The sequence below is a fragment of the Pinus tabuliformis genome, chromosome 1_2, assembly GCF_031772625.1.
Source record: "Pinus tabuliformis cultivar Carrire ecotype Pingquan chromosome 1_2, CPIR1, whole genome shotgun sequence".
Lineage (NCBI taxonomy): Eukaryota > Viridiplantae > Streptophyta > Pinopsida > Pinales > Pinaceae > Pinus > Pinus tabuliformis.
In genome coordinates, this window is record NC_142298.1 from 1031690038 (window position 1) to 1031703674 (window position 13637).

Genomic DNA, 13637 nt, shown 5'->3' on the forward strand with positions numbered 1-13637 from the left:
CAAGATTAAAAAACCCTGAACAATACACTCTAACTGATCTACACCCAATAGGCTGATTAAAACTTCAGTATTATCGAAAATACTCTATTCAATTAAAATAAGAGTTACAAATACCAACAAGGTGTTGGAAATTTCTGGTAATTTCAAACACAAAAGAAACTGCACGGAGAACAACGCTCTGTTTTTAATACAGGATCTTAATCATAACCAAAAAAAAATTGTTACAAAATAGTCTTCCTTTTCAGAGGGATTACAATAGGAACGCTTCAGTTCCAAAAAGTAATTTCACTATCGCAGCACTGCTGTGCGTTTTAGAAATTACAAAACTCTCTTAATTATACACACTGGTATGTCTGCCCTTGCATTTTTATATATAATGAACAACACAAAAATATCTTACATACATTTTGCTTGTGCCCATACTTCCGTAAAATAGAAAATAATAAAATTAAAAATTTCACCTACATTTACCAACCGCCGTAAATATCATTAATTACACGGCTGAAAATATCTTATCTGAATTTAATGCATGGCCCATCACAACATTGCACCATCACATCGGCGGAAGAGAAAAGATGTGCCGCCACTTCCATAACCGTTGAATCATGCGATTTGCAATATGTGATCAGATCGCATTGCGAAATCGCAATCGCAGACAATCGAAGGGACGCAGTGAAGGTTGACAAGGAAATGTGCGATATGCGATCTGCGACTTGATCGCATCGCAAGGAACTCAAATGGAGGTTTTCTGGAAACAGAACGTTGTGGTCGTTGTCGCTCCACGCAGTTTAAATTATCATTCCAACACTCCCCTTTAATTTCAACTGCTGGGTTATCAGTCATACCCAGGCATTTCCTGAAATGATCAAAACTTTTCTTTCCCAATGGTTTTGTCAAGATGTCAGCTAACTGATCCTCTGTTTTGCAGTGCTGCAAAACAATCTCACCATTGTTAACCAATTCACGTATGAAGTGAAATTTAGTGTCTATGTGCTTTGTCCTTTTATGAAAAGTAGAGTTTTTAGACAATGCTATTGCCGAGCTATTGTCACAGTAAATGGTTGTGCCCTTTTCTTGTTCATGACACAAATCTCTTAGAACTCTTCTCAACCACACTGCTTGGCATACTGCTACTGTTGCTGCCACATACTCTGCCTCTAATGTTGACAAAGACACAACTGGTTGCTTCTTGGAAGCCGATGAGATGGCTCCCGATCCCATATGAAACACATATCCCGATGTGCTTTTCCTATCATCAACACTTCCAGCCCAATCACTGTCAGTGTAACCTGTCAACATGAAACTTTTAGAAGAGGAGTATAAAATACCAAACCCCTTCGTTCCATTCACATACCTTAGAATCCTCTTGGCTCCCTGCCAATGAGTCTCTTTCGGGTCTTTCCATAAATTTGGAGATTAAACTCACAGCATGCATAATGTCGGGCCTAGTTGCAATCAAGTACATAAGGCTGCCCACTATGCTCTTGTACAATTTTGGATCAAAATCCTTGCTGTTGTCTTCTTTGGTCAATTTCAACCCCATTACAGTTGGAGTCACAGCTGCCTTGCTGTTCTGCATGTTAAATCTCTTCAACACTGCTTCTATATATTTAACTTGAGAAATGAAAACACCATTTTCACTTTGGTCTACTTCAATTCCAAGAAAATATCTTAAGAAGCCCAAGTCGGTCATTTCAAATTCACTTTTCATGACTGTTTTAAAATCAGCAATGAGAGAAGCATCATTGCTAGTAAAAGTCAAATCATCTTCATATAAAACAACAATAAGAATCTTACCGTCATTCTCAATTATGTAGAGTGTGGGTTCACCATCACACTTATCAAACCCATTCTCAATCAGATAAGCATCTATTCTACTGTACCATGCTCTTGGAGCTTGCTTCAGCCCATAAAGAGCCTTCTTCAGTTTACAGACTTTATGCTCTTGGCCTTCAACTTCATAGCCGGGAGGTTGTTCAACATAAACCTCTTCTTTTAACACTCCATTCAGGAATGCAGATTTAACATCCATCTGATAAATCTTCCATTTGTGTTGTGCCGCAATAGCAAAATTGTTCTGACTATTTCCATCCTTGCTACTGGAGCAAAGGTTTCATCATAGTCTTTGCCTTGTTGCTGCTTGTAGCCTTTCACAACAAGTCTTGCTTTGTGCCTGTCAATCTTGCCTTCAGCATTACTTTTGGTCTTATAGACCCACTTAACTCCAATGGCATCTTTGCCTTCAGGGAGGTCCACTAACTCCCATGTTTTACACTTCTCAATTGCACCAATTTCTTCATTCATTGCTTCAATCCATTTACCTTCATTTACAACATCTTTAAAATGAACTGGGTCATCAACGTGACAATACAAAGCGAATAGTGAATTCAGACCGGTATTGTAACTTACCTCTCCTTGTTCATAAATCTCATTCAGATTTCTGAATCTTGGTCTTCTTGGTGTGCTTGGAGTTCCATCCAAACTTGAGGGTATTTCTGATCCCTGTGGTGTGCTTTGAGAAGCACTTCCTTGAATTCTCAAGGCTGTTCGAATTCCAGCTTGTGGTGTGGTTTGTTGTACTTGTTGTGGTGGAGGAGGAGCCACCAAGGAAGGATTATTTCCTGCTGTCCCTTCCTCTTCTTCTTCGTGAGACACAATTGTCTTCACATTCACTGTCTTCTCTAAGCTTCCATCACAAGCTTCATCTTCAATGAACTGCACATCTCTGCTTCTATCAATTTCTTGATGGATGGATTATAGAGTTTGTATGCTTTTGACTCATCACTATAGCCAATAAAGACACACTTCTCCCCCTTACTGTCAAGCTTCTTCCTTAGCTGATTCGGTACATGTGCATATGCCACACAACCGAATACTCTCATGTGAGTGACAGTTCGCTTTTGACCACTCCATGCTTCTTCTGGTATTTTGTTCATGACAACTTTAGTTGGGCATCTATTCAAGATGTAAACTGCGCAAGTAACAGCTTCTGCTCAATACTCATGCGGCAAGTGCTTTTCCTTCAGCATACTTCTGACCATGTCAAGAATGGTCCTATTCTTCCTTTCGGCGACACCGTTTTGCTGAGGTGTATACCTCACGGTGAACTGCTTTTGTATGCCATTCTCTCTGCAAAAATGCATAAAGTCTTTGGAGATGTACTCTCCTCCTCTATCTATTCTGAGCACTTTGATATAGTGCCACATTGCTTCTCAACAAGAGTTTTGAAGTGGCGGAATTTCTCAAACACTTCACTCTTCTGTTTCAGCATATACACCCATGTCTTTCTGGTGTAATCATCAATGAAAATTAAAACATATTTATTTCCGGAAAATGATGGTATTTGCATCGGTCCACACACATCAGAGTGAACAATTTCCAACAGTGCTTTTGCCCTTATACTCTTTCCTGCTGGAAAGCTTTCTTTGTGTTGCTTGCCCAAGATGCAACCTTCACAAAGGCTGTCTGGTTTCTCGATCAATGGCAATCACTTTACCATTCCCTTTCTGTGCAACAAATTCAAGCCTCCGAAATTGAGATGTCCAAATCTCAAGTGCCACAACCAACTCTCATCTTTCACTTGTTCCTGAAAGACTTCTTGTGTTACAGCTGCAATAGTTCTTCCTTTCTTCAAATCTGCCCTAACTTTGAGAGGAAACATTCTATTGCTGGTCATATGCACATGTGCAATGATCTTCTTAGTTGGAGGTATGTCTCTGATTGTACACATATCATCTTTTAATAACACATTGTAACCTTTGTTAATCTGTGAAGAACACATTGTAACCTTTGTTAATGAGCTGTCCAATGCTCAAAAGATTACATTTCAGACCAAGTACATAGTATACCTCTGGCACAATCATCTGTTCTCCATTTCTTGCTTGGATACTGACTCTGCCCTTACCCTTGACAGATATCTTACTATCAGTTCCTGTTGTTACCTCAGATTTCACATTTTCATCCAGATTGGCAAACATTGCAATATTTCCAGTCATGTGATTACTACAACCTGAGTCTAAGAACCAAAAATCTTCTTGTTTGTCTTGTTCAATGTTACATGTTAAGAGCACAATCTTTGGATTCTTATCTTCTTCATTTGCAAAATTAGCATTCTGCCTACTATTCATGCCATTTTGTTTTTTCTTACATTCATTGGCGTAGTGCCCATATTTCTTACAATAATGACATTTGACTTGGGATTTGTCATACCTTTGTCCATGAGCTTGTTGTTTGCTTGAACCTTCATCTTGGTTCGGATTGCAGCTCCTTCCTCTTGTTCTTGCAGGATTATTTCTGCCTTTCTTTTGGCTTCTTCCACGACCTCTGTTATTTTCTCTGCCTCGACCTTTTCCTTGGCCAAAAGACATCTGAGTCTTGAATGCTTGCTCAAAAGAGGAATTTGTTCCTCTACTCAGTCTGTGTTCATGAGACATAAGAGAAGCACTCATTTCATCTACTGTGAACTATGAGAGATCCTTTGTTTCTTCTATTGCTACTACAATAGCTTCAAACCTTGAGGGTAAACTTCTCAAGATCTTCTCTACAATCCTTCTTTCTTCAAGAATCTCACCATGAAATCTTATCTGGGTTATCAACCCAATAACCTAAGTGAAGAATGAATCTATTGTATCGGATTCCTTCATGCTGAGTGTTTCAAAGTCTCTCCTCAACATCTGCAACTTTGTAGTCTTCACCTTCTCCATGCCTTGATAGGCAGTTTTGAGAATATCCCATGCCTCCTTGGATTTTGTTGCTGCTGCAATCCGTGGAAAAACACTTTCATGTACTGATTGGAAGAGAAAAAAGAGGGCTTTGGCATCCTTCTTCCTGTCGCTCTTCAACTGGTCTCTTTCTGCTATTGTCAAAGCAGCCAATGCTGTTGCATCTGCAGGTTCAGCATAGCCAGTTTCAACCAGCTCCCATATTCCTTGAGAAAAAAACAATGCTTTCATTGTTATGGACCAATAGCTGTGATTTTTCTCATTAAACTGTGGCAGTTGGGAATTTGTCAAACCAGTTCCAGCATCTTCCATCTTAACCTGTATAAATAAAGAAGAGATATTGACTGTATAAATAAAAACAAGCAAAAACTTTCTCTACTGGAGAAAATATGCTCAATAAGCTTCTTACAGCTCCTACAGTGAAAAAACAAACTCTGTTTTTGACTCATTGAGTGCCTAGACCAGCTCTGATACCATGTTGGAAATTTCTGGTAATTTCAAACACAAAAGAAATTGCACGGAGAACAACTCTCTGTTTCTAATACAAGATCTTAATCATAACAAAAAAAAACTGTTACAAAATAGTCTTCCTCTTCAGAGGGATTACAACAAGAACGCTTCAGTTCCAGAAACTAATTTCACTATCTCAGCACTGCTGTGCGTTTCATAAATTACAAAACTCTCTTAATTCTACACATTGCTATGTCTGCCCTTGCATTTTTATATATAATGAACAACACAAAAAATATCTTACATACGTTTTGCTTGTGCCCATACTTCCGTAAAATAGAAAATAATAAAATTAAAAATTCCACCTACATTTACCAACTGTGGTAAATATCATTAATTACACGGCTGAGAATATCTTATCTGAATTTAATGCGTGGCCCATCACAACATCACACCATCACATCGGCGGAAGAGAAAAGATGTGCCACCGCTTCCATAACTGTTGAATCATGCGATTTGCGATATGCGATCAGATCGCATCACGAAATCGCAATCACAGACAATCGAAGGGACGCAGTGAAGGTGGACAAGGAAATATGCGATATGCGATCTACAACTTGATCGCATCGCAGGGAACTCAAGTGGAGGTTTTATGGAAACAGAGCGTTGTGGTCGCTATCGCTCCACGGCAGTTTAAATTATCATTCCAACACAAGGGATATTGTTATCTGATAATATTTTCAAACACTGTTCATATCTCATCGCCTCTGGGGTAAAGAAAAAGTAGAATACAAATTTCGGATTGCAAATCCATGGATTGAACAGCTTCTAATAAAGGAATTTGAAACAAAGAAAAACTCAATCTACCAGGACTTTCAATTTTGTAGCTATCAAATCACTCTAAAACAACTTTACATAACATATATATGATAATCGAATTACAATTTAGGCGGATGAACAGAATTTACGCAGAGTAGAAGACTTCATCATACTCTGAGAGAAACTTCTAAGTCGACGCTGGCCGAGAGTTGACACAAGTACTTACAGTGGTTTAAAGTTTATTTTTGCCATTTCAATTCACCATAATATTTCTATATTCAAATCTACGATGCTTTGAACCTTGATTTCACATTAAAGAAGGGGACGTTACACCGGCAGTCATCCCCTTTTTAAACCTCCGACTGATCAATCATACACTTCGGTAAGTTTTTTAACTTTTCTAACTTCAGCGAATCCTAATATCACTATTACGTACTACAGAGTTACTAGTATTGATAGGGATACCAAATCCTTATTTCATTAGATTTATCCATATGAAATTGATCCAGTATAAAATCACTTAACTGGGTATATAAATGTGTGGGGATATGTGGGGAATATTATATTCTAAGATTAATGGTACAGATTCGTAGGAAATTACATAGTCACCGGTACGATAAACAAGATTGACCACCCAAGGACGATGTCGGTTATCATTACTCTTGATTTATTTAATTTTGGATTTATCTTGTGGTTAAAATATTTTAAAATATAAATATATTTTCAAAATATTAATCTAAAGTTATTAAATTAATAATATTAATATTATAATATATTAATATTAGATTTAATGATGTTTTTTATATTGTATAATTATAAAAATTTAAAAAAAAAAAATTGCATAAATTTTTTAATATATTTATAATATATAGTGTTAGCATAAAATTATTTTCATTTTTATTTTGAATTAACATTAATTTTTTTATTTTTATTATTATTTTATTAAAAATAATAACATACTTACCCATCCTCTCATACTGAATTATAGAATGGACATATAGAGACATTAGAGATTGATGAGTTCTAAACCAACCAAAACATCAAGAAGATCCACTAACACGATAGTTCCCACCTGTGCTCGCCATGGCCACGATAGTTCCCACCAACTTTGCTCAACTGCGTAGCTTTTTTATATTCACTCTTTCCATTCTACGCAAAAGACCATAGGAAAAAATAAAATTTACAACACTGTGTTTATTTTAGAGGTTGGGAGGGAGCAACATGATTTGATTACGTCAACAGGAGAGCAATCAAGAAAGTCATAAAGGGTAGTACATTACTAAGTGCAAACGCATATGTTGGACAAGTTACTTTCAGACCCAGGTTTGAGAATTTCTGTTGTATTACTGGCATGCATTAAGAATTTTCCATATTTAAGTTAAATTACAGGTCAGAGTCTAGAATTGACTGGTTTATTCTTATTTAGATTTTAGTGTTGGGAATATTTCAGAGTTTAAAATTGACAATATGTGGATTTTAGATTTCTGAAATTTTAGAGATATGATGACTGAATGGATAGGAGCAAGGCGAATTCGTGTTCATAAAATATCTGAATCTACAATCCAGATAAATTCAACAACTTAATGGTCTTCTAGTTTATGATTTCAATTCTGAAAGGTTCCAACAATTCAATAGTCACAATGGTGAGATCAACTTAAAAGGTTTCAAGGAGGAATTTGTGGTGGAAATTAATTCATTCGAATATGTAAGGCCTGAACCATGCATTTATTAGCTGTGGTATGTAGATATGAAAATTTCTAATGAAAATATAGAAAATAAGTTTACACTTTGAGCTCCTACTAAAACAATTACTAAATTAGAAAACAGTGAATGAATTGATATGATAATAATGATGCAATAGTGCAATCTACTAAAACAATTATTAGATTAGAAAATACTGAATAGATTGATAATGAAAATGATGATGCAATTGTGCAATCTATTCTAACAATTTCAAAATAATAACTTTTAAACAATCAAATTACAAATTTCATCAATAACTATGACCTTTCTTAATATTTGGGGAACAAATACAAAATTGTTATACTAATATGGCAAGGAAAATTGAAACCAATTTATTTGTCTTTATTACTCATAGGTGGAAGGTGGGTTAGTGAAGTTTGTACATAGAGGATGGGTTAGTGAAGTACAAATTTTAGTTAGTAAAATGCCTTATGTCTTCCCGCGATTACACTACCCATCCTATGGTGGATTGACTGAGTGCACCATCACTACTGATAGCAGAAGGAATCTCATTTATGGCCAAATAATGCGAGAATGTTTTGATAGTAAGAAATATGAGACTTCGAGAAACATCTCACTCGTGAGGAAGACAGTCTCATTTTCTTATCCTTGCATGTAAAATTTACCCTTCACGTCCATGGCTCTTTATATATACATGCTCATGGAAGCAGCGTGGTGAAACATTTGTGGTAAGGTGGTCATTTGTTAGTTATGTTATGCCTGGGAAGAAGGTACAACATCTGTGTGTTTCTTTCCATTTTTTCCATTAAGTTTGAGTCACGGCGGAGGGAAACTAAAGGGAAATGTTTCATTTAACCTTTGTTTGTTGGTCACACTACTCATTAAGCAAAAGGGAAAAAAAAATGTCCTCTTACTTCATAATTCAGTGTCTCGTCGACTTTTGAGCTAGTGGCGGTTTTACCCTCGACGAATCTCTAACATTCGGAACTTGCCAACATATCTTTTCACTCTCCGGTTCTAGTTTGTGGAGTGTGGTATCAAGGTACATTCTCCATTTGGTTTTAGTATGGTTATGGCTCAGGTCTTTGGTTAAATTTTTGGTATTTGTTTCATGGTTTAGGCTTCAAACATTTTCTAGTTAGGTACTCTTCCTTCCTTCATACACTATGTAACACAATGTTCGGGGTATCAAGATTTTCATCTCTACTCACATTTAGGGTTGTTTGGTTTCAAACCACAAACACATATTGTTTTTCATTTTTTCTGTCCTTTAGAGTTGGAGGCTCATTTCGAACATAGGTATCCACATTCTGAACTAGTCCAAGTGGGTCTTTTTGCGATGATCCTTGTTTATTTTATTTGTAGATTCATTGGTTTTATAGCTCCACAATGGCGCCTTCCCTGTCGCAGGGGTGGGAACTCTCCTGACCCTTCCTCCAGGAGAGGACATCATTTATTTGAATGGGAATCAGGTGCAAGGTTCTTTGACGTAGCCCCACTAGAAGTCTGAAAGGAAATACACCATCTAGAGGCAAAGGAATTTGCTGAAGGTGCTTATTTCTTTGACTCAGACATTAGCGGAAATAGTCTCAAATGGGTTCCTAACCTAGGCATGGTTCGTAAAATAAGATTGCATTTTATTCATTCCATCACTCATAATCATTAGCTAGATACTATGCTCATAATGGTCACCAGAGACAAGCAAATTGACAATTACAAGTTGTTTTCTAGATAGGAAGAGATAAAAAAATTCTTCGAGACATCATATATAAGTTGGATGATATAGTGATGAGACTGTTTAGCATTGAACGTTACGTGATCTCAGATTCAGATACTGAATCCAATGAACATTGTGAGGTGTCGACAGTCATCAGCTCCAAATACCAACTTTTTTGCAACGTCACCAATAAATTTCTTGGACTAAAAATTCCACTTTGCGACTCCTCTATGGGTTTCATATTAAAATTTTATGTTTTTTTGTAAACGGCCTTATTAATTTTTGCAAATACTAGTCTTTAGAAGGAATATATCTAATGGGGTACAAAATATAGTTTTTGCTAGGACTAGTCAACAAGAAAATTTAGTTGTCAATAGCTACAACCCTGAAGAAACTTAGAATCCTCATGGGTAGATGGCAGTTTTGTTCAAAACACTTTTCAATACTCAAGAAAAACATTGGGTCAAGCAAGATTTACCAAGTCATCTCGAAATATTTTAGAAAGTTTGCTTTCAGAAAGATAGCCTTCGTTAAGTTTTCCATTTAAATTGTTCTATGGATAAGTAATAGATATCAAAGGAATATTTGAACAAAAAAAAAATGGTAGTGTTCATGTAGAGATAAATCCATGAAAACTCTAGATATTGAATCTAACATGGAGGAGTCTCAAAAAGCTCAATTAATATGCCTCTTCTTTTGTATTGGAATACATAGATATGAGAGGTATATATATATATATATATATATATATATATATATATATATCTAGAGAGAGAGAGAGAGAGAGAGAGAACAATGTTAGACTAATTAGGCAACCTTAGAGAAGGATGATTCCCAATATGAAGGAATTACAAAAATTGTTAAATGTAAATTTCATTAGACTATAGATAACTAATAAGGCTACTATTAGCATCTTCCAATTATTTTTCTTAATCAAGTATATAGGAATATATATATATATAGATAGATAATGATTTTAGTGGATATAATGAATCACACATTGCACTAGAATATCAAGATTAGACAACATTTACATGTCCATGGAAAACATACACTTACACAGTATTACCTTTTGGATTATGTAATGTTCTTGATACTTTTGAAGGGTATACTTTAGGTATATTTTCTGACTTTGTCCATGATTGTGTTGAATTTTATACGCATGATTTTTACAGTTTATGGGAATACTTTTGATGCATCTTTAGAAAAACTTGAAAAAATTCTTATAAGATGTTAAGAGAATAACATTTTCTTAAGTCATGAAAAATATCATATGATGCTTAATGAATGATTTTTTGGGGGACATTGCATTTTGGGTGATGGGATTAGAGTCAATCCAACAAAGATTGAATCTATTACCAAACTCTCAGCACCTAACACTCGAATAGATATAAGCAGTTTGCTTGGACATGCAAGTTATTATAGAAAGTTTATAGAAACGTTTACAAAAGTAGTTTCCCCACTATTGAAAATATTGATCAAGGAAACTAAATTTTGTTGGATTCCCTCACGTCAACTTGTTTTTAAAACTTTGAAACAAAAGAATTTTAAAGAACTTATTTTAAGAGGAAAAATTGCTCTCTCCGATTTCACATTTCTATAGACACTTCAAATAAAACTTTAGGAGTTGTCCAATGATAGAAAGAGTAGAAAACTCCTTATATATCTATTATGTAAGTAGAAATTTAAATCCTATAGAGTTAAATTACACTGTAACAAAACATGAGTTTTTTGAAATTGTTCCACGAAATAAACAAGTTCAGATATTATATTATTGGGTATGAAACCTTTATCCATACTAAACATTCTGCTATTAGACATTTAATGAGAAAACCTATAACTAATGTTTGGATTACTAGATGGATTTTGTTATTGCGAAATTTAATATTACTATATTGGATAGAATTGGAAAGCAAAATACATTAGCTAATTTCCTTTTCTAGAATCCAAAATGAGAATACAATAATTCTTGTAGATGATATCTTTCTGAGCGAACATTTATTTTGAATTTCTACTAAAAATCCTTAATATGTACATATTTCTAATTATTTAGCAACATGGGAGTTTCCTCAAAAATTAACATCAAGAGATAAACAAAGGATTGTATAATTCAATGCACCATACTCTTGGATAGATGGAACAATTTTCTAAAGTAGACATGATCAAATCATTAGAATGCATGTAAGAGAAAATAAGGTAATTGATATATTAAAAGCATGCCATGATGAACCATGCAAAGGACATTTTACTATCAAAAGAGTTGTATATAAAGTCCTTCTTTATGGATATTATTGCCCTACCCTGTTCAAGGATGCCAAGGAATAGGTCAAAAGATGAGATCACTGTCATAGAATGGAAAGATGGATTCAAGAAGATGTCTCTACAACATTAGGTACCCATATAGCCATTTGAAAGATGGACTTTACACTTTGTATGGACAGTTTCTCCAATAAACCAACAAAAAGGTATATTCTTATTTGTACCCATTATGTAACCATATGGGTAGAAGCTAAACCTTTAGTTTATGCCATTAAAAATTATGTTTAATTTTCTTTTTGAGGATATATTCACTCATTTTGGTGTTCCAAGAGAGATTATTACATACCAGGGTGCAAGATGTACATCTAAGCTTGTCCAGGAGACTATGGAGTAGTACAATATCAAGCATCGAAAGTATTATCCATCACCCACAAGGCAATAGGTAAGTAGAGTCAATACACAAAGTCCTTGAAGTAATTTTGACAAAGAAATTTCAACTATAACACAAGGATTAGTAAGACACGCTTCTAGAAGCACTTTGGACATAGTAAACAATGTGGTGGAAGACTGCTAGTCACACATGATATGAAGTTGTATATGTAAAGTAAGTTTTTCTTCATATAGTATTCCAAATAAATGCCTTTATAATATCAATAAGATTGGGACTATATATCTTAGTGGAATAGAATCAAAGATTAGCTCAACTTAATGAAATACATGAGATCCGAAAAAATGCAATTCAAAGAACCAATCTCATCTACCAGCAAATGACCAAATGGCACGACAATTTAGTAAGTTCAACAAATTCAAACTAGGAAATTTGGCCCTCCTGTTTGATTTTTGATTTGAAAAATTGAAATGAAAAATTCAAACACAATGATTAGGTCCATATGAAATATAGGCAGTCTATGATAATGGATTAGTTCAAATCAATACCATTGAAGGAGGGTGTCTCTTTTCTTTTTAATTGGCATAGATTGCAGCTATATCATAAGCCCTTAACAAGAGAATAATTTTCTAAAAATATGCTTTAACATTCAATGATGGACTTAGTGAATGGGGATAATTTTTCTCCCCGTCCTAACTCAATTGAATTTTCTTCTAAAAAAAAAAACAAATAATAAAGTATAGTCATGAAAACTAGGTCGTTGGTATCACTATACTAGAATTCGAGTTGAAAACTAGTCTTTGATAGATAGAATTCCCCTTCTTTACTGCACTTTTTATAAAATAAAAAGTTCTAAAATTCAATATATACATTTTTAGCATGCAAAGTATGTTTCAAAAGCAAAGCCAATTAGAAACAAATAACAACAACTTCCATAGCATAAAAATATTGTTATCTCGAGGTATCACATATTATTTAAGATTAGTTCCAAAGAAAAAATTTCTACGACAATGTTTCAATATTTTTCTGATGTTCTGTGGCTATGATCACTTTCCGTAGCTACCAAAAAATATTAAAAAATTATAATGTATCTTCAAAATTGAATCTTATGAATTTCATGAGCTAGAAGGTTCATCAAAACAACCAAACATCAAAGAATACGTAGCAAGTTTGAAGGAACTAGTGTCAAAGTATCCAACACCATCAAGTAACCCTTTTATAAGCATATTAATCAATCATAACTAAACATAACATAAGGTTACCATTTTAATTGTTTTTATTAAATAAAATATAAAACGTAGAATGTATGGACATTTTGCATTTAACCTAATCACAAAAGAGAAATAACTTAAAATCCTTTTCATAAATGTAATCACATTTCATTCCATGATTACCCATGTCATATGATCTACTGTATCTTCCAAACCTTGATCCATCACATCATTCAATGAGTTTCTTGGGAATCGCCTTGTTGGTGTCATCAATAGTTAACAAGGTTTGATGATTATATGAGTTGGACCTAATTTTCCATCTTTGTATAAATTATTCCTTGAAGATAGTCTCTAGCTGTGAAACTATG